We start from the raw sequence: 21,816 nt of genomic DNA, 5'->3' as shown, positions 1-21,816 counted from the left end.
ATATCATCATTGTTTTGAAAGAGATTCTTTGTTACACTGTATAGGCTTTGTCATCAGAGGTAAATTATAAATGGCTTTCCAAATTGAAAAATTATTTTTAATATACATAATGCATTCCATTATATGTTTAACATTATGACCTTATCCTCATCCTCATTTCCTTTATCCTTATGAGATACAGGAAATAGCCACACTAGGCTTGTGCTGTTCCATCTGCATATTGACTTTTATCCAAATTTTTCTTAAATTATTGAATTGTCTTGGCACATAGACCTGTGTTGTTCTGTCTTCATATTGACTTTTAGCCATTTTTTTTATTTTATTTATTAATTGTCTTGCACACACAGTTTCATCAATAAGTTCATTCCATGCTCCTTTACTTCTGTAAAGAAAGCTGTATTTCTTGACATCTCTTCTGCATACACTTCTTTTCAATTTTTTTCCTTATCTTCTGGTACTCCTTATATCTGTAACACAAAATCATTCCTGCCCAACTTCTCTATCTCTTTCAGTATTCTATATAATGCTATCAAATCACCTTTTTCAGTGTGGGAGGGCCCAATCTCTTCCACCTCTCTTCATAACTAGTAATTCTTAGGCTTGTGGAGATTTTAGTTGCATCTCTCTGAATTATTTCTAGGTTCCTGATCTTTCTTCAAATTTGGTGACTACACTAATCCTGCATACTCCAATCTTGAATGTATCATTACTTTTTTCAGGTTTCTTTTTATCATATCCTCATCAATTTAGGTGAATGCTATGTTGATGTTGCTTAGCATATTGTATTTTTTTTCCTTTGGTCTTGTTTATATGCTTCTCAAGTGACAGTTTATTTTAGAAATGGTTACTTTTTCCTTTGTTCTGTTAGTAATTTCTTAATTTCCCAAATAGTAGTTTCCTTTTGTGCTTCTTGTACTCTTTCCAGACCTCACCATACTGCATTTCTTGATTCAGAGCTTTGCAGTCTTCTTTATTTGTTGCTTTTCACATAATCTTACCATCATCAGGAAAGAAAATCGTATAGCTTGTCACTCCTTCTGTCATGTTGCTTTATACAGTGGAGACTCAATACTCGAACTTAATTAATTCCAAATGGCTGTTCGAGTATCAAAAAGTTTGACTGTCGATACCTACAAATCAGGTAATTCATCCCAATCGTAGCAAAACCTTCAGTTTATAAAAATTTCAATGTAATTTTATTTAATAATTTTGATTTGTACTTACTGTAAGTGAAGGCTGGTGATGGATAACATAGAAAAGGAGGGGAGAAGGGTGGCAGTGGACGAGTCATCATCCATGAAAATTTCTGGTAACTTTTCTCCTGGTGTGATTCTTATGAAGCCACTAGTGGAGGGCTGTGGCTCACTAACACTTGCACTCTCACTAGATTCCTTATTTTCATCACAAATAACCCTCTTTGGTGCCATCATAAGTTTCTAAGTTAAAAACTACAAACAGAATGCAGAAGAATGTTGTTTTCTCACAACTGTGGCAGGATTAGGGATGTGCACCAGTATCTGGTATACCGGAATACTGGTATTTTGCTTCAGTATTACTGGTAATACCAGTATCAGAACTGAACAATGGTGGCAGCAGGGAGAGAGAGGCCAGAGCTTTGTTTACAAACGTGTGTAGCTGTTTGATTGCCAGCTATTTTCACCACTAATAAGTCTTTGATGTTAATGTAAGTTTATGAATTAAAAACTACGGACAGTAGCAAGAGAATGTTATTCTGATGATGGCAGCAGCACAACTCGTGGAGGAGGAGAGTTGGGGATCAGGGAGTGTTTGTTTGTTTGTTTGTTTTTATGTTATGGCCTGTAGTGCCTGCAGGCATACTTGAAGACTACAGGCAACCTCCACTTAGTGGATGTTCAGACAACGAAATTTCACTTCAACAAACGTTTCCTTTTACTACCATCTGCTCGTACAACGAACATCAAACTCGCTTTAACAAAATTTTATCCAGGTAATTTTTTCCGAGTTTGAAAGCCCCGCCATATCATGCAAGCCGACAGGCTTTTAAATACACTTGAAGAGTATATGTGGGAATACACTTGAAGAGTATATGTCGGAAGTGCTGTTCAGCTTCTGACCATTAGTGGCACAGGCAATTTTATTTATAGTGGTACCCATATTAGGGCCCATATCACCACCCAAGCGCATCTTTTGGTGTAACCACTTAGAACTTGGGTATCATGGTGACATGTAGGTAACTTTGAACCACTCTACAAATGGCATAGCTTCAAAGCGGTATGTGGTCAGATTCGAACCTATGTGTGGACGTGGATGACCTATCCCATGCTCATCACCTTATTCACTACGCCTCTGCCTCCTGGTTTACAAGCACGTGTGTAGACGTTTGACTATCAGGTATTTTTTTTTTTTTAGTATTAAATTGAACTTTTGTGTTCAAGTATTGAAAAGTTCAACCATTAAGACATTCGAGTATTGAGTCTACTGTATATATTGTTATGTATCCCTCTTACTTGCTGCTTACCAGAGCAACTCCACAACCCTCACAGCACTCACACTCTATCTTCCTCCCCCTTCTTCATTACAATATTATAAACATGATTGGTGCTAATATGGAGCCTTGTAGGACTCTGCTTATTACCACTGCCCACTTTGACTTACTACCTCATGAGTACTGTTCTCATTTCTATCTGTCAAAAATCAGTTATCCACTAATATTGATCTCCCTAGTCCTTTTATATTTTCAGTTTCCTTATTAACCTTTGGTAAGGTACATTATCAAATTTTTTTTTTTTAAGAGTCCAAATACATGCAGTTAACCCATCCATCTTTCTCTTGCACTATATTCATCACTCTTGAATAGAAGCTAATGAAATTTGTTTAAAAATGTCTTATTCCCTCTTTGAATCCAAATTGTCTCTCTGTTATCACATTGTTGTCTTCTAGGTATTTTACTCACCTGCTCTTTATGATCTCTTCACAAATTTTCACTACCGTACTTGTCATTGATATTGATCTATAGATAGGTCTTCACTATCAGCCTTGTAAATTGGAATGATATCTGCTTGCTTTCAATCTTTAGACACTCTACCTTCCTACAGAGTGATGCTGATTATGTTGTGTATCACCTTGGCTAGTTGTGGACTACACTCCTTCAGGATCCAGTTCGTGTGTGTGTATTTACCTAGTTGTAGTTTTACAGGGCCTGGGCTTTATGCTCCATATCTACACTTATCCAATCTTACTTTAAAAGTATGCACACTCGTTGCAGACACTACTTCTTCATTCAAACTGTTCCACATCTCATTACATCTTTGTGGGAAACTATTCCATTTTTCCGTTGTACTTTATCTATTACTCTTGTATAAAAGCTTTGTAAATTTGTTATGCATAACCTTCCTTTTCTGAAACCAAATTTGGAGTTATTTATTAATTCATTTTCCTCCAGATATTTTAACCATTTTTCTTTAATTACAATTTCACAGATCTTTCCCATAACACTAGTCAGTGACACTGATTTAGGGACTCGGGTCTTTTATCCTCCTTTGTATATTGGGGCTATATTTCCTCATTTCCATTCCCTTGGTACTTTCCATCCCATTAAAGAGCTGTTGATCATATCTTGAATTAGTTCCACCAGTTGTTCTCAACATTCAGTGTTCATCCTGACACTCCATTTGGCCCCACTGCCTTTCTTACTTCTACCTTTTCTAATAATTTGATCATTTTCTGTTTATACACCACAATGCATGCATCTCAATTCTTCCTGTGTCACTTGGTTGATTGGTTCTATGAAATCTCTCTTTTCATTCACAAGTTTACTAATTTCTTCCATTATTTCACATGTCCTATTTCACTTGATTGACTTAGTGATGGTCTCTCTATTCATCATCTTTACATTTATATATTTAAAAAAAAACTTGGACTCCTCTTCACATCTTTTCACAATATCCCTTTCAAAATTTCTCTTCTCCTCCCTTGTTATTCTGATATATTTGTTTTGTGCCTCCTCATACTGCTTCCTTTTTTTCTTCATTTCATTGTTTCTTAAATTTTTTTTAAGCTGCATCGTTACACTTCTTAGCTTTTGCACATGTAGCATTATACCATGTGTGTTTGCTCCCTTTTACTCTGCATTTGGGAACATATCTTTTTACCCCCACATTGTATTTGTGTAGGAATATTTCATATTTCTCTGAAACTGTCTTCCCTTGCATGATTTTCTTCCAATCACTACTACCAAAGTAATTTCTTAATCGTTTAAAATTTGTTTTGGCATGATTCAGTCATTTTTGTTTTCATCCCTCATTACATTTTCACATTGTGCTATGATATTTGATGATTGGAAAAGGCTCTGTTTTCATTTTTTGGGGGAGGTGGAGGGGAAATAGCAAATTCAGCATAGATGGTTCTTCTTCCCCTCTATACCTTGTATGGTCCATCACCCATTGGTCCACTGTGTATACCAATGCCAGATGTAACACTTCTTTCCCACATCATCCAGCGTGACTGTTTACATCCATTCTTCCCAATTTACATGTTTGCAGTTTAGATTCCCAACAAGTAGCACTCTTCTGCCTTTTCTTAACATATTGACCAAGCAAATTTTCACTTCATTTTGCATTTTTTTATGTACATCAAGCCTTTTTGGTGGCATATACATTACTACAATCTCCTTTCCCTCCCACTGATCCTAATTATTATGCTTAAAATCTCTACCAGTCCATTTCCGTATTGTGCCTCTTTCATGTATACATATATTCTCTCAAGTCATTTTCAATACTGCGCATTTTACTTTTCCCCTTCTGTCTCTCCTTCAAACATTTTATCCCTGTTTTTTAGAATTTACTTGGATGTCCTTGCTTAACTTTGTTTCTGCTATACATACCACATCTTCTCCAATATGTAATTTAACACTTCCAATCTTCCTGATATTAATAAATCAATCTATATTTGTATACATGACTCTTAATGCTTTCCATTCCCTTCCTGAATACACCAGCCTCATGTTTAGCACTCTCCAGTAAAATTTCTTCTCATTCCCTGTCCTTCTCTCGTTTTTTCCTTAGCTTCACTTCTCGGTTCTCTTTCTTTTTTCTCTTTTTTCCTGGTTTATATCTTTCCTTATCCAAATGTTGTTATATTCTGTCTTTCTAGCAAGCTTTCCAGTCCTCGCTAGAATTTCTTTTACCCTACTTGCAACCTCATTTTAACTTTTAGCAGTCTTTTAGTCCCCTCACTATATTTACCAAGTCTGTGTATTTCTTATATTTCTGTTTCTAGACTATGTTCTTCATCTTGAGCCACTGAGATAATTTGCTGTACTATCTCTTTCTCCTCCTCCTTTACATATTTCATTGTTGTTTTTTCATGTAGTCCATATATAACCATATTTTTCTTTTTATCTACTATATCTCTCACTAGCTCTTCCTTTCCTTTGGTCACTTGTATAACTGTGTCCTTCGTTTTTTCTCTTATTTGTTGTTTAATTACTTCCGCAAAATTCACTTTTTCTTCCTCTTGTTCTTATTTCCAGACCTTCTTCCAGTTTTGTTACATGTCACCTTTTCTGCCCTCACATTAGTGGCTAACTTTTCCTCTAGTCCTTGTAGCTCAACTTCATTATCCTTATATTTTGCACTTAAGGGCAATTTTCTCTTTTAATTTCATCCAGAGTTATCTTCTTGTCATTGTTCATTTTAACAGTATTCTCTAGCTTCTCACACTTTTCCCTTAGCTCTCAGTTCTCCACAATCATTTGATCCTGCTTCTCAAAAATCCCGGCAATCATCTCTCTCAGATACCTAATTTTTTTTTTTCACTGTTATTGTCCTTCGCATGTTTTTTTTCCTCCTTAAATCCAGAAAATTCTCTTTGGTTACTCCAACCTCCCAGCTGTCATAATCCCAAAAGTGTTTCTATCATCTCGTTCCTGGCTCCTTTTGGTCTGGATCCTCCTGTCTACATTGGCAGCAGTGCCATCTATATTCCCATCCCCTTCTATACTTTTTTTTACCTCAACACAAGCAAGTTCAATATAATTTAGGAGACAGGATCACTAACCTAGCCTCCACTCTCATTGTGATACATCACCATGTCTGCTGGGCTTCGTAGTCAGCACTTGGCAGTATAACCAATTCCGGAGCTGTTGTTTGCACTTCCACCTCAGATGGTGTCGTTGCTGTGTTTGTGTGTAATAATAATAATAGTAATAATAATATACGGTTTATTAATTTGGCAGTGCAACAAAAGATTTACACAGAAAATGTACAGGGGGGGAACATTAAAACAATGAAATGCTTAACCTTACTATGGATCTAACTTAACCAAGAATTTACTTATTGATTTATTTATTTATGGCTCGCACCATAGTGGGCACCGCGCTAAGGTGGTACCGGTCAGTGCACGGTGCTCTTAAGGGCGCCATGTGATTCTGGTGTCGGGTGGCGCGGGCAGGAAGAGGCACGTCTGGGGGTAGCAGGTGGTGGAGACGTGGATGATGCAGCAGCCCTTCCCCAAATTTTTCCAAGGCTTCCTGGTGTCTTGTGGCCAGCCTCGGCAGACTCAGGCAGGTCAGGGCGTCCTCGTAGGACCTGTAGGCAGGCCCAAGGATGACCCTGAACGCCCTCTTCTGAACCCTTTCCAGCTGTTGTCGTTGTGTGAGGTTCAGGGAGGAGGACCATGCTGGGGAGGCGTACATGAGCTTAGGGAGTATAAAGGTGAGGTACACTCCCCTCAGCTCATCTGCTGGTGCACCCAGGGACCTGAGTCGGCACAGCATATAGATCTTGTATGAGCTTGACCTGATGATGGTGGAAACATGCTCCTTCCATGATAATTGATCGTCCAGCAAGACACCTAGAAGCTTGGTGCTGTGGACCACCTGGAGGGAGTGAGGGCCCACAGATAGCTGGGGAGGGGGGACTGCTGCTGTGGAGGTACAAATGTGCATCACCACGGTCTTGGTGTGGTTGATGGTCATTTTGTTGTCCTCCGTCCACGTCTGTAGTTGGTTAAGAGTGGACTGAAGTGCTGCTGAGAAGTCTGTGTTGGTGTTGTTGACGGGTACGCCCACGGTGCAGTTGTCCACATACTTCCAGCAGTGGGGGGTGTGGACGAGAGCATCGTTGATAAGGATGAGGAAGCATAGAGGACCTATCTTGGTCCCCTGAGGGACCCCACATGTGAGCTGTTGGAAAGAGAAGACAGAGCCCTGATAACGAACGGCCTGACGCCTTCCTGTGAGGAAGTCTGCCAGCCATGCTATCAGGTAGGGAGAGAGACCCAGAGTGATGGCTTTCTTTATCACAACAGTGTGATCAACAAGATCAAAGGCCTTTCTGAAGTCCACAAAAGCAATAGCTAGAGAAGTGTTGCGTTTGTCCAGGTGGCTGTGGACAAATTCCAGGAAGCTGACAAGGTAGTGAGATGTGGAGGTGGATTTAATATTACCAAATTGTTGTGTGTCAATAGAGTTACAAATTTTGTTATAGGCCCAGTCGAACACAAAATCTTCACAGATAAGGCTGGGTATAGGGGTGATGGCGACTGGTTTTAGATCATTCAGTGACTGTGGATTGGAAGTTTTGGGGAGGGGTGACGTAAGATGTCTTCCAGTCATCAGGGCAGGAATGTTGAGAAAGGGAGGCGTTGATGATAGAGCAAAGGGATGTGGCAAGTTCTGGGGCAAATTCTCTGTAAATTTTGATGGGGAGATCAGTGGGAGTGGTGGATCTGTTTAGTTTAAATTTAAGAAGCTTCCTGTAAACATCAACCTCCTAGACAGGGGGTGGAGGGAAGGGGGCAGGGAGGTAGGCTGGGAGAGTAGTAGAGTGAAGGGGAGGGAGTGTCTGACAGATCGCAGCGAAGTGACCGTTAATCTTTTCGGCCGCGTTGTCAGGTGAAAGGTGTGAAATACAGGGAAGAGAAGAGGCTTGTTTTTGTAAACCACACAAAGGCTTAATCTTGTTGTACCACTGTCTGTTGTTAGCAAGCTTGAGATGGTGAATTTTGTCTGGGTAGTAGCTTGCCTTGGATGTTTTGATCTCCCTGATAACTCTGTTCTTTAATCTCCTGTACTGGTCAGGGCTAGAGTGGAAAGCCCTGTCACGCTGATGAAGGAGTCGTTTGATGCAGGGCGTCATCCAAGGGGCATCAGATGGGTCCACTGTGATGTTCTTGGTGGGGAAGTGGTGGTGGAAGGCTTCCGTTGTGGTGGTGAAGTAGTTCCGCCATTTTGTGTGGACGTCTTCCTCATCCAGTACCTCGGTCCACGGGTGATGTGTCAGCCACTGCCCAAATTCCCTCATGGCCGAGTCAGGCATGCGCCTGTGGGATCTGGTGACAGTTGACCTGGGAACCGAGGTGGTGGGGGTGGGTGTCCACAGGATGGAGAGGTGGGTGCTGCGTCCCATGGAGGGGAGTGGCTTGGGAGGCGAGTACTGCTGGCTCAGGTCTGTCATGATAATGTCGAGGGTGGACTGGTGGTGGGTGGGGAAGTCCACGACCTGGGTGAGGTGTAGCTGGTGCAGGATTTCACTGACATCCAAGCAGTTGAAGTCACCACAGATTACCAGCTTGGCTGCAGGAAATCTCACCCGTAGAGCATCAGCAGTCTCGATGATGTGATCAGTGAGCAACCGTGCAGTGGCAGCCCGTGGAGGGTGGTAGACAACACACACAATGATGGAGGCTGTGTTGCGGGGGTGGCAGGGGGGGTAACCTTCACCCACAGGGCTTCCAATCCAGCGGGGACATCGACGTGTAGGTGTGAGGGGCTGAGGTCAGAGCGGGAAAACAGGCCCACTCCTCCCCCCCTGTGCTGATTCCTGAGGTGGTGGAACAGCTGGTAATCTTGAATCATACTTCAAGCAGGATATGGAGGGTGGTCCCTGAGCGGAGATTGTCCACGGTGTTTGTTTTGGATAAGACCAGCGATAAATACCACGATGTCCACTCCAGCCAGGGACTTTGAAGGTTTTGTTACCACTCCAAGAGGGTTTGAAAAATTTGACATGGATGCAAGAATCCAGGCATTAGAAAGTAAGTTTCTAAGCATTAGTTCCATAGAAGAAAAACTGGATAGAGTCTTAGCGGAAAACGAGTCCTTCAAAAAAGAAATCTATTTGTTAACGATAGAGAACAAAGAGTTGTTGAGGGAAAAAGTTGAAATGGAGAAAGAAAACAAACAGCTAAGGAAACAATGTGATGAGATGAAGGCTAAACTCCTCGAAATGGAGAAGAAAATATCTGAAGGGGACCTGGGGAAGGAGGAATGCCTGAACCTAATAGATACTAAGATGAAAGAAGTGAAGCAGGAACACCAGGAAGTACAAAAGTCCTTTAGGGAGATATTGAAAAAGCAGGAAGAAGAAAATAAAGTGATTACACAGAGTGAAATGGTAAAGGCATTAAAGGAAAATGAGTATGTAGTGAGAGATATTACTGAAAAAAAAAAAAAAATGCATGAACATAACAGGATTGAGGGAGGAAAAAACCAGGAACTGGCAAGATAGGAGAGATAAGGAAAATGACAGGATTAAGTCTTTACTGAATAAGATCTCAGAAGAGGAAGAGTGCCTATATGCTGAGGTAGAAGAAAGTGTTAGACTAGAAACTTTTGAGGAAGGTAAAAGTAGACCATTGAAATTGAAATTAAAGTCTCAGGTGGCAGCTGAGGCCTTGCTGAGGAGAGCTTGGAAACTTAAGGACTCTGAGGAGACCAAAACAATTTACATAAGAAGAAATATGTCACAGGATGAACAGATGAAAGTGAAAGAGCTTGTAACTGAGGTGAGAGAGAGGAATGACGTACGAACCGAGGAGGAAAAGACTAAGTTATTTTGGAGGATGAGAAATGGGAAGCTGAAGAAGTGGTGGATAAAACAGACGGAATAGTCATTACACTGACAGAAACATCAAAGAAAGAGACCAGGAATGGAATTCAAGTGACTTACACGAATATAGATGGATTTCTGTCTAAGAGGCTAGAATGTATGGATTACCTAAGAAACAGTGAACCGGACATAATGTGCGTGGTGGAAACAAAATTAAGGCCCAAAATAAAGTTAGATTGGTTTGATGTCAAACACTACAGAATATGGAGAAATTATAGAAAAAATAAAGGAGGTGGTGGTATAATGGTTCTTACTAAGGAAGATCTGATAGTGAAGGAGGTGAACTAAAATAAGGGAAATGAAGAAGTGATAAGTATGCTTATAACAGATGGTAAGAGAGACATTAATATTATAACAGTATACATACCACCCAGAACCAGTGCTTGGGAATATGAACAGTATCAAATGGTGATGAGAAATACTTTGGGCAGAATGAAGCATGAACTCACCAGAAAGGACAGAGTGATGATAGTCGGGAACTTTAATTGTAAGGAAATAGTGTGGGAAGACTCCGAAGTGGTAAACGGTGGTGAGTGGGCAGAGGAATTGTTAAACGTAGCAACAAATAACTTGATGACACAGTGGGTGAGATCACCAACAAGGTGCAGGGGACAAGATGTTTCAGCAAGGTTGGATTTGGTATTTACCAGGGGCATCTCCCTAAAAGAAGAAATTGAGCATGAATGTCCCTTGGGGAAAAGCAACCATGATGTCCTAAACTTTAAGCTGGATACAGAAATAAGCACAGATAGGATTGTGGAACACAGGGAGGAAAAATTAAATTATACTAGAGCAAATTATAACCATATGAGGGAGTTCTTTAATGAAATTGACTGGACTGTGGTATACCAGGAAGGAGATATGCAATTGAAATACGATAAATTTATGGATTTATATAACTCTGCTGTGAAAAGATTTGTCCCATATCACAGAAAGAGGACTTTAAAGAATAAACAGTGGTTTACTAGAAATTGTGAAGAAGCAAAAAAGAACAAAGAAAAGGCATGGAAGAAACTTAAGAAAAACAGTGATGTATTATCAAGAGAAGTTTACAAAAGAGTAAGGAATAGATATGTTGAAGTAAGGAGAACAGCACAAAAGGAATATGAACAGAGAGTGGTGGAAAACTGTGATAGTGACCCAAAAATGTTTTACAAATTCATAAATGGAAAACTAAATAAAAGGGAGGCAATAGAAAAGGTAAAAATGGGGGAAGTAGTATATGAGGATGCTAGAGATATAGCTGGAATTTTGAACGACAACTTTTGCAAAGTGTTTACAAAGGAGGAGTATTTTATAGGAGAAAGGCCAACGGAGATAAAGCAACTGCAAGACATCATGGTTACTAAAGAAGATGTAAGGAAAATTATAAGCAATTTGGATATTAATAAATCCATGGGGCCTGATGGCATATCTGGAAGGTTGCTAAAAGAATGTAAGGATCAATTGTTGAACCCTGTATTTGATATTGTGGAAACCTCCATACGAACAAGAATAGTCCCGAAAGATTGGAAAAGAGCTGACATTGTGCCTATATATAAAAATGGTAGTAGAATGGAACCGTTAAATTACAGACCAGTATCGTTGACTAGTATATTGTGCAAGGTATGTGAAGAAGTAATTAAAGCTAAGTGAAGTGAGTATCTAGAAAGTGAAAACATTCTGAGTGAAAGGCAGTTTGGTTTCAGAAAAGGAAGATCGTGCATATCCAATTTATTATGTTTTTATTCAAGAGTGACTGACATACTACAACATAGAGAGGGATGGGTGGATGCTATTTACCTGGACTTGAGAAAGGCCTTTGATAAAGTGCCTCACAATAGACTGATGTGGAAACTAAAGAAAATTGGAGGAGTAAGTGATAAACTAACAAAATGGATGGAAAATTACTTAGTGGGAAGAGAAATGCGAACAGTGGTGAAGGAAAGGAAGTCCGAGTGGAAGAAGGTAACCATTGGAGTTCCACAAGGGTCAGTGCTTGGTCCCATCATGTTTTTTGATTTATATTAATGATATGCCAGTAGGAATTGACAGTTACATGAATATGTTTGCCGACGATACTAAAATTATGCGGAGAGTAAAGAATGTGGAAGATTGTAACAAGCTACAGGAAGATCTTGACAAAATATATGAGTGGAGTAAAGAGTGGCAGATGGAATTCAATATAAACAAGAGCCATGTTATGAAAATGAGAAGAAGTAGATACAGACCAAACAGGGATTACAGGCTGGGTGGTGAGAAGATTGAAGAGACCAATGAGGAGAAAGACTTAGGAGTAACAGTGCAAAACACTCTGTCACAGGAGAAACACATTAACAAGATATTTGGGAAAACATATAACATGCTTCAAAATATTGGCCTTGCATTCCACTACCTAGATGAAGGAATGATGAAGAAGATATTATGCACCTTAATAAGACCCCAGTTAGAATATGCAGCTTGCGTCTGGTCACCGCATATGAAGAAAAATGTGAAGAAGGTGGAAAGGGTACAGAGGCTAGCAACAAGGATGGTACCAGGACTCAGGGAGTTAGACTATGAGGAAAGACTGAGGAAGCTGGGGCTGACCACACTAGAAGAGAGAAGAACAAGAGGAGACATAATAACTATGTATAAATTGGTGAACAAGATTGACATACTGGACAGAGAATTGATAAAGGTGACTGCAAGTAATTACCTCCGAGGACATGGAAAAAAACTAATAAAGGACATCTATCGAAATGACGTGAGAAAGTACAGTTTCCCGCACTTAATATTGATAAGTGGAATAAACTGAGTAGTGATGTCGTTGATGCTGTGTGTGTCAATCAGATGAAAGAGAGATATGGCAGGAGTGGACATGAGACAGGACACAGAGAGCTTAGCTCGGGCCCTGTAATACACAAATAGATAAATAGGTAAATACACCTCAGGAGTTATCTGCCACGCCTCCGTGATCGCCACAATGTCTGCACAGTTAGATCTCACTGACACTATCAACTCGTCCATCTTGTTCGCCAGTGATGTTATGTTGGAAAGGAGGAGAGAGGGAAGACTATACCACACGTGCAGAACTTCAAAGTGTTTGTATTCCCTCTCCTCAACCTTCTGCCCCTTCCTCACGATAGATGTGTTCACTTTGATGGAACGCACCACACTCCTTCCTCCCTTCGATCCACGATTCCAAAATAACTAAGTTTTTCAGGCGTTGAATGACCTCTGATGGAGGGTACCCAGCCTCACGTCTACGGTGTATAAGGGCACCGCGTCCGTAGCTTAGCACTGCAGCACTCATTTCACTGTTTGTCCAGACGTGCACTCATTTATAATATCCAAAATTGTTTATATTATAACACCAGGGGGAGCACTAATTAACCTATTAATAACTTATAACAAATAACAAAGGGGGAGGGGGGGAAGCCAACAGGCTGGCCGTGGCTGCCCGAGAGCGCCAAGGTCACACGTCCGACCCGAGTGAGGTCAAGTGTGTGTGTGTATTTACCTAATTGTATTTACCTAATTGTAACATACAGGAAAAGAGCTACGCTCGTACTGTCCCGTCTCCATATCTGCTAATGTCCAACTTTTCTTAAAATCATGAACATTCCTTGCATTGACCACTTCCACATCCAAACTTTTCCATGCTTACACACTTCTATGAGGGAAGCTATATTTTTTTCACATCTCTCCTATAAGTGGCCATCTTTAGTTTTTTTGCATGCCCTCTCGACACTTTCATTCCACATACACAGATCTTCCCTGTCCATTTTTTCCATGCCATTCATCACTCTGTATATCGCTATCAGGTCTTGCCTCTCTCTTCTGTTTTCCAGGGTCGGAAGTTGCATCCTGTTCAGTCTGTCCTCATAAGTAAAATCTCTCAAGTCAGGCACCATTTTTGTCGCAACCCTCTGTACTTTCTCTAATTTTCTTATGTGTTTCTTCAAGTTCAGAGCCCACTCTATTGTTGCATATTCAAGCCTTGGTCTTATCATTGCAGTAATTATTTTCTTCATCATTTCCTCATCTAAATATACGAACGCCACTTATGTTTCTCAATAAGTTCCATACTTCTCCAAATATTTTGTTTATATGTCTCTCTGGCGATAGGTCATTGGTAATTGTCACCCCAAGATTTTTTTCTTCATTACTGGTTTTTATGTCTTCATTTCCTATCTTGTACATACCTCTGATTCTTCTTTCACTCTTGCCAAACTCTAATTTCCTGCATTTTGTCATGTTGAACTCCATTTGCCATGTACAGCTCCATTTCCATATTCTGTCCAAGTCTTCCTGAAGTAATTCGCAATCTTTGGCACATCTCACTTTCCTTAACAATTTTGCATCGTCTGCAAATAGGCTCACATAACTGGACACCCCATCCACCATGTCATTTATATAGACCGCAAACATTACTGGTGCCAACACCGATCCCTGTGAGACTCCACTCTCCCCCAAGCCCCACTCTGATGGTCTGTCCTTAATTATTGTTCTCATTTCTCTTCCCACCAAAAAGTTTTCCATCCATTTTAGCAAACTGCCATGCACTCTTCCTACCATTTCAAGTTTCCAGATCAGTCTCTGGTGTGGTACCTTATCAAAAGCCTTTTTTAAATCCAGATATATTTCATCAGCCCAACCATCTTTTTCTTGTATTACATCTATCACCCTCGAATAGTAACATATCAGGTTTGTCGAACATGAATGCCCTCTTCTAAAACCAAATTGACAATCACAAAGTATGTCATTCTTCTCCAAGAAATCTGTCCATCTATTCTTCACCACCCTCTCACACATCTTAGCCACCACACTTGTGAGTGACACTGGTCTATAGTTTAATGGGTCTCTCTTGTTACCTGTTTTATAAATTGAAACAATGTTAGCTCTTTTTCAGTCTTGGGGCACTACACCTTCCCTTAATGAGGCATCAATTACTTCACAAACTTTTTCTGCCAGTTGTTCCCTGCATTCTCTTAAAATCCATCCTGATACCCCATCGGGTCCCACAGCTTTTCTCACCTCTAGACTCCCCATCATATTCTTTATCTCCTCTACAGTTACTTGAAACTCCTCCATAGTCCCTTTTCGTTCCATTACCAGTAGCTTGTCAAAAGCAATCTCCTTTGTGAATACCTTCCGAAAGCATCCGTTCATAACATCTGCCATTTCCCTGGGATCCTCACTGCAGACTCCATTCACTTTAAACTTTCAATACTTTCTCTATTTTTGATGTTGTTGTTCACATGTCTGTAAAAAAGCCTTGGTTGGTCTTTACATTTATCAATTACAGACAACCCCCGTTTAACGAAGGTTCACACAACTAAATTTCGCTACAACGAAGGTTTAATTTTACTACCATGTGCTCGTTTAACGAACACCAAACTCGTTTTAACGAAGTTTTATCCAGGAAATTTTTTTCCAAATTTGAAAGCCCCACCATATCACGCAAGCTGACAGGCTTTTGAATACACCAGGAGCTGCTGGTACTAAGGCCTGCCTCAGGAAAAATCCTGGGACACCTATAGAATAAAGATCAAGATCAAGATCAAGCCTCTCGTGGACAACACGCGCAACACTCACTCCCCAGTCAAAACATAACAGCCTCAGCAGCAGCTTGTCTCTCCTAGCTCAACTTACCACCAAAACGCCCTGCAATTGGCCTAGTGTTCGTAAGAAGACCAGGAAGTCTCTTACTGTCCAAATGAAGCTAGATATTATTCACAGACATGAGAGTGGCCAGAAAACTATAGCAGTGCTGGCCACTATCTTGACTCCATATTATACTGTCTCTATTTTCAAGTCAGCAGACTCTATTAAGGAAGCTGGTGAGACCGTATCTTCCTTGCAAGCTAAAAGAACCACCTGAACTCTTGACTCTACAATGGATAAAATAGAAAACCTTGTGGAAATGTGGTACATAAGTTTTGTATGCAGTACAATGATGCGCATTTTGTTTACATTCCACAGGTTGCCGGTTAGTGTCTTTCCCGTTTCATTCTTCCTCCCTTCATAAAGTTAAGATCATCAACATTATAAAGTTACATGCATACATACATTAGTGTACATTATAATGACTTAAATTAAACTACCTAAATGTTTAACTTCATAATTCTTACTTTCATTAAACCTTTTACTGTACTATGATGCACTCTCGCTTTGCTTACTTTCAATGGAAGTTCAAATCAGGGGTTAAACTTGTTATAATCGGTTCCCTTAACGAAATGTTTTTTTAGGAACGTAACCCCTTCGTTAAACGGGGGTTGCCTGTATATCTTTTTTCCTGTTTCTTTCTCTCTTCTCTTCTAATCCACACATATTAATTTCTTGCTCTTTTGTAACTTTCCCACTGATTTATCTGTCTTTTCCTTCTCCACCTCTTCCATGCATCCTCTTTTCTTTTTCTAGCCTTTTCACATCTATCATTAAACCAGTCCTGCTTCCCAACTTCTCTATGTTGTCTTACTGGTACAAATTTCTTCTCGCCTTCTTTGTATATTTTTATAAATTCCTTCCACTTTTAATTTGCTCCCTTAGCACTCTTGAAGTTCATCCAATTTGTCTCTTGAAAAAATTTCCTTAAGTTTCCAAAATCCGTCTTGGCATAATTCCATCTTCCCACTTTATATTCTTCATTTCTTCTAAATTTCTCTTCATCCATCACCTTGAACTCCAAAACTGCATGATCACTCTTTGCTAAAGGGCACTTCACCCTCATCTCCTCAATGATCATTGGCTCTGTACTAAAGACTAAGTCCAGTCTTGATGATGCTCCTTCTCCGTCAAACCTAGTATCTTCTTTGACCCACTGAGTTAACACATTTTCCATTACCAGCGTCAATAGTGTATTTCCCGTGTTGTCTCTGATCCTTCCATTGACCAGTCCTCCCAACACACCTCTTTACAATGAAAATCTCCCATCATTATAGCTCTTTCACAGCCACTCAACATTCCTTCCAGACATGTTCCTGTATCTCTTATCATTTCATTTCTTCATATTCCTGTGTGTGTGTGTGTGTGTGTGTGTGTATTTACCTAGTTGTATATTACAGAGTTTTGAGCAGGACTCATAATAAATTACCTGTCTCCATATCTACATTTCTCCAACTTTTTCTTGAAGCACTTTGTGCTGCTACAATCTCTTCCCTCAATCTATTCAGACATCCACTGTCCTATGTAGAAAACTTAACTTTTTAATGTTCCTCAGACACTGACATTTCATGATCTTTTTGCAGTGTCCTCTTGTTCATCTATCTCCATCCTGTGTCAGTGATACTCAGGTCTTGTCTATCTATCTTTTCCATACTATTTACTAACTTATACATCATTATTAGGTCCTCTCTTTCCCATCTATCCTTTAAAGTTCGTAGTTCTATTTCCTTCAGTCATTCTTCATAGGAAAGATCCTTTATATCTGGGAGCTTCTTTTTTACTGGTCCTTTTGATTCTTTCTAGTTTCTTGATGTCTTTCTGCCTATATGGTGACCATACCACTGCTGCATATTCTAGTCTAGGTCTTATCATAGTGGTTATGATCTTTTTCATCATACTCTTATCTGTGTAATTGAATGCCACCCTAATGGTAGTCAGTGTCTTGTATTTTGAAGCAAATAGTCCATTTATGTGTCTTTCTGGAATCAGGGTTTCTTGTATAATCACTGCCCTGTCATTCTTTTCACTCCTTTTCATTATAATCTCTTCTCCCATTTTATATTCCCATATAGGTCTTGTATTACTTTTACCCATTTCCATTATATGGCATTTCCTGGAATTAAATTTTAATTTCCACGTTTGGTTTCATTCACTGATCTTGTCAATATCTTTCTGCAATTCCATACAGTCCCCGATGTTCCTTATTACTCTCAAAAGTTTTGCATCATCTGCAAACAAGTTTATGTAGCTACTCGAACCTTCTTGTATATTGTTAATGTATGCTTGGAACATAATTAGTGCCAGCACTGAACCCCGTGGAACACCACTAGTATGCTCCAGCTTGATGGGGTGTCTCTTATCATTGTCCTCATTTCCCTGTCTGTGAGTTAAGTAGTCTCATCCAATTCAAGATATTCCCCTCTATTCATATCCAATGTGTTGTATTTTCCAGAGGAGTCTTCTATGTGATACTCTGTTGAAAGCCTTCTTAATATCTAAATACATGGTGTCAACCCATCCATCTCTCCATTGTTACCTTATCTTACCAGAGTGCCATATCCTTCAGGACGTGGGCAACCATGGACTTCCACCCTCTTCTATCCCTCGTGGCTCTGATGAACTGTCCACTCGTCATGTTTCCTCGTGCCAGCTTGACCAATTCGTCCATGTATTTCACTCTCGGTCTTCCCTCTCTTCTGGTTCCCTCCACCATTTCCATGACTATCATATTTTCCAAATCCTCTCTTCTTATCACATGCCCAAAGAAATTCAATTGTCTCGATCTCACCGCCACCATCAACTCCCTTTTCTCCCCAACCATCTCCAGCACTTCCTCATTGGACCTTCTTGCCGTCCATGGGATTTTCATCATTCTTCTCCACAGCCACGTCTCCATTGCCTCTAGCTTCTTCACCATCTTTGCTGATATAGTTCAACTTTCCACACCATATAGCAATGTTGACCACACATGAGCTTTTGTTAAACTTTTTTTAGTTTTAATAGAAAACTTTCTGTTTGTCAATAGGTTTCTCATATTACAAAATACGGTTTTTGCTACACCTTTTCTCCTTTTTATATCTGTATCACACCTTACATCCTTGGTCACAACACTTACCAAATAATTAAGTTGCTCTACCCTTTCCACCATTCAATTTCCACATCTTAGCTCCATTCTTGGTATATATTCATTTTTTGACATCACCATCCATTTAGTTTTCTTTACATTGATTGTCAATCCTTTGAACTCACTTTCTTTTTTCACTCTGTTTAGCATTATTTGTAGTTTTTCTTTACTGTCTTAACTCTCCATTGTACTTTATTTGTTACTCTTGTATATAAGCTTAGCAAATTTGTTATACACGATTTTCCTTATCTGAAACTAAATTTGGAGTTAACTATTTATTATTTAATTTTCCTCCAGATATTCTAATATTTTTTCTTTAATAACAATTTCACAAATCTTTCCTACAACACTAGTTAGTAACGCTGAACTATAATTTAGACTATCTACCTTTTCTAGTAATTCGATAATTTTCCTGTTTTTGCACCACAATGTTTCTTAATCCTTTCTGTGTTGCTTGGTTCCTTGGCTCTGTTAACTATCCCTCTTCATTAAATAATGATTTCAAGCTCTTATTCATAAATTCATTAATTTTTTCCAGTGTTTCATACATTCTATTTCCCTGAATTAACTTAGTAATAATCTCTCTGTCATTTTTCCATTTATATACTTATAGAAAAGCTTGGGTTCCTCCTCACATCTCTTCACCATATCCTTCTCAAAATTTCTCTCTTTCTCTCTTCTTATTCTAATATATTTGTTATGTGCCTCTTTATACTTCAGTCTGTTTTTTTTATTTCACTAAGCTTTCTTAATTTTTTCCAAACTGCATCCTTACATTTTTTAGCTTTTGCACATATAGCATTATACCATGTGTGACTCAGTAAATTTGTTACACACGACCGCCCTTTTCTAAAACCAAATTGGCTATTTGATAATAATTTGTTGTCTTCAAGGAACTCGATCCATTGTTTCTTTATTACTCTTTCACACATCTTACATATTACACTAGTTAGTGATACCAGTCTGTAATTTAAAGGTTCTTCCTTCTTTCCGCTCTTATATATGGGAACCACCTCAGCTCTTTTTCCATTCTACTGGTACTGTTCCATTTTCTATTGAGCATTTTATGATGTGTATAGGACTTGCTAGTTCTTCCCTACATTCTTTTAGTATTCTGCCTGAGACTTCATCCGGTTCCATTGCCTTTTCTTCATCCAGTTCCTTCGTTAACTCTTTTATTTCAAGCTTTGTTACTTTAATCTCTTTCATGTAGATGGTCTCTCTATTACCCTGTGGCCTTTCAAATTTGGACTCCTTAGTAAAAACCTCTTGAAATTTACAATTTAACAGTTCTGCCATACTTTTTGGGTCTTCCACCATCCCATTCTCTCGTTTTAACCTTTCAATTGTTTCTTTTTGTCTTATTTTTCCATTGATGAATCTGTAGAACAATTTCAGTTGCTCCTTGCATTTTTCAACAATGTCCCTTTCATAGTTCCTCTCCTCTTCCTTCCTCACTTTAACATATTTATATCTCACTGTCTTGATGTTTTCCTTATTTACTGCATTTCTATTTCTCCTCCACCTTTTCCATGCTCTATCTCTTTTCTCCTTTGCCCTGGCACACCTTGCGTTAAATCAATCTTTTTTTCCTTCTTCTTTTGGTCTATATTTCGGGACATATTCCCTGACTTCTGTTCTGTATATTTCCAAAAATAGATTATATTTCTTTTGCACCCTTTCAGTGTTTTCCATCTCCTCCCAGTCCCAGTTAATGTATTTGAAATAGTTCTTGAGATTCTCAATATCAGCCTTTCTGTAATTTAGTTGGTCTTCTTTGTATGATTCGTCTCTATCTTCTTTTCCCTCTTCTATATCCATTTCTAAAATTACATGGTCACTCTTTCCCAATGGGCACTTGTATCTTATATCATCGTTCATTTGTATACCCCTTGTTAAAACCAAGTCCAACCTCGCCGGCTCATTGTTTTCTCTGAATCTTGTGCTTTCCTTTACTCTCTGGTCCATCATATTGTCTATCATTAGGTTCAAGAATCTTTCTCTCAAGGCTTCTTCCCCCATACCACTTTCATAATTTTCCCAGTCCACTTCTTTACAGTTGAAGTCTCCTACTAATAACACTGTTCTCTTTTCTTTAATGACTCTCGTTAGACTCATTGTGTCTTCTATCATGTCTTTATATTCTTGATTGGTCCATGAATTTGCTTTCGGTGGCACATACGTTCCAATGATTGTTATCTCTTTTTTATTAATATGCATCTTAATATACAGTACTTCTGCTTTTCCTTCCCCATATTCCACTTTGTTTACCACCAACTCTTTCCTTAACATTATCATAACTCCTCCTCCTCCTTTACCCCCTCTGTCTTTCCTCCATACGTTATATATATTATCTATGTCTATTTTGATTGCCTCATTTCTTTATGTAATCTTTCAGTTCTGATTTACTTGATAGAACCCCATCAATGTTCGTATACATCATTTTTAGTTTCTTGCCCTTATCACTTTTAGTTGAAGTTGCTCCACTGTTTCCCCTTCCTTCTCTCTTATATACCATTTCCTTATCCTGTCTCCTAGAATTCTCTAAAAAAATGCCTTTTTCTCCTCCTCTGACCTTTCTTTATTTTTTTCCCTTACTGCTGCCGCCAGTTCATTGTATCTCTTCCTTTCTTTCTCATTTTTATTTTTCCATATATATATATATATATATATATATATATATATATATATATATATATATATATATATATATATATATATATATATATATATATATATATATATATATATATCCTTGCAGCCTTCTGTTTCCCGGAGTTTTGTACAGGTTGAACCTCCCAAATCCGGCAACCACTGGACATTAGACTTGCTAGACCATGGATAATTCCGAACTATAGGTGGTCCCCAAAACACCCTCTATATACTTACCCTGCATTATACAAGTGTAGCTGTAACATTGGTTTGATATATAATAGTTGAACATGAAAATATACATGCAGAAGTATATAGAAAAACACGTTGTAAATTAAGTTCATCATGGAAAATTTTTGCCTGTGCCATTATCATCTTGCCGGACACAGGGACGTTACCAGAGCACCGAAGCTTAAACCACTGTATGAGAGCACTGTCTAAATCACTGCTTTTACCGTCCTTAAGTGTTCTACGAACCTCCATGTTCTTCTTGCTCTCACACTCACTGTAAAACTTGAGAAGTTGATTCTTATGCTTTTT

General features: G+C 39.0%; 1 protein-coding gene across 1 annotated transcript in view; it reads left to right on the top strand.

Moving 5' to 3' along the window:
• Positions 1-21,816, top strand: part of LOC123520529 — a 203,601-nt gene that overhangs the window by 143,715 nt on the left and 38,070 nt on the right. The gene's annotated exons all lie outside the window — the stretch shown is intronic.

The sequence above is a fragment of the Portunus trituberculatus genome, chromosome 47 (assembly GCF_017591435.1).
Source record: "Portunus trituberculatus isolate SZX2019 chromosome 47, ASM1759143v1, whole genome shotgun sequence".
NCBI lineage: Eukaryota > Metazoa > Arthropoda > Malacostraca > Decapoda > Portunidae > Portunus > Portunus trituberculatus.
Note: the sequence above shows the minus strand (reverse complement) of the source record. Positions and strands in the feature narration are given on the sequence as shown.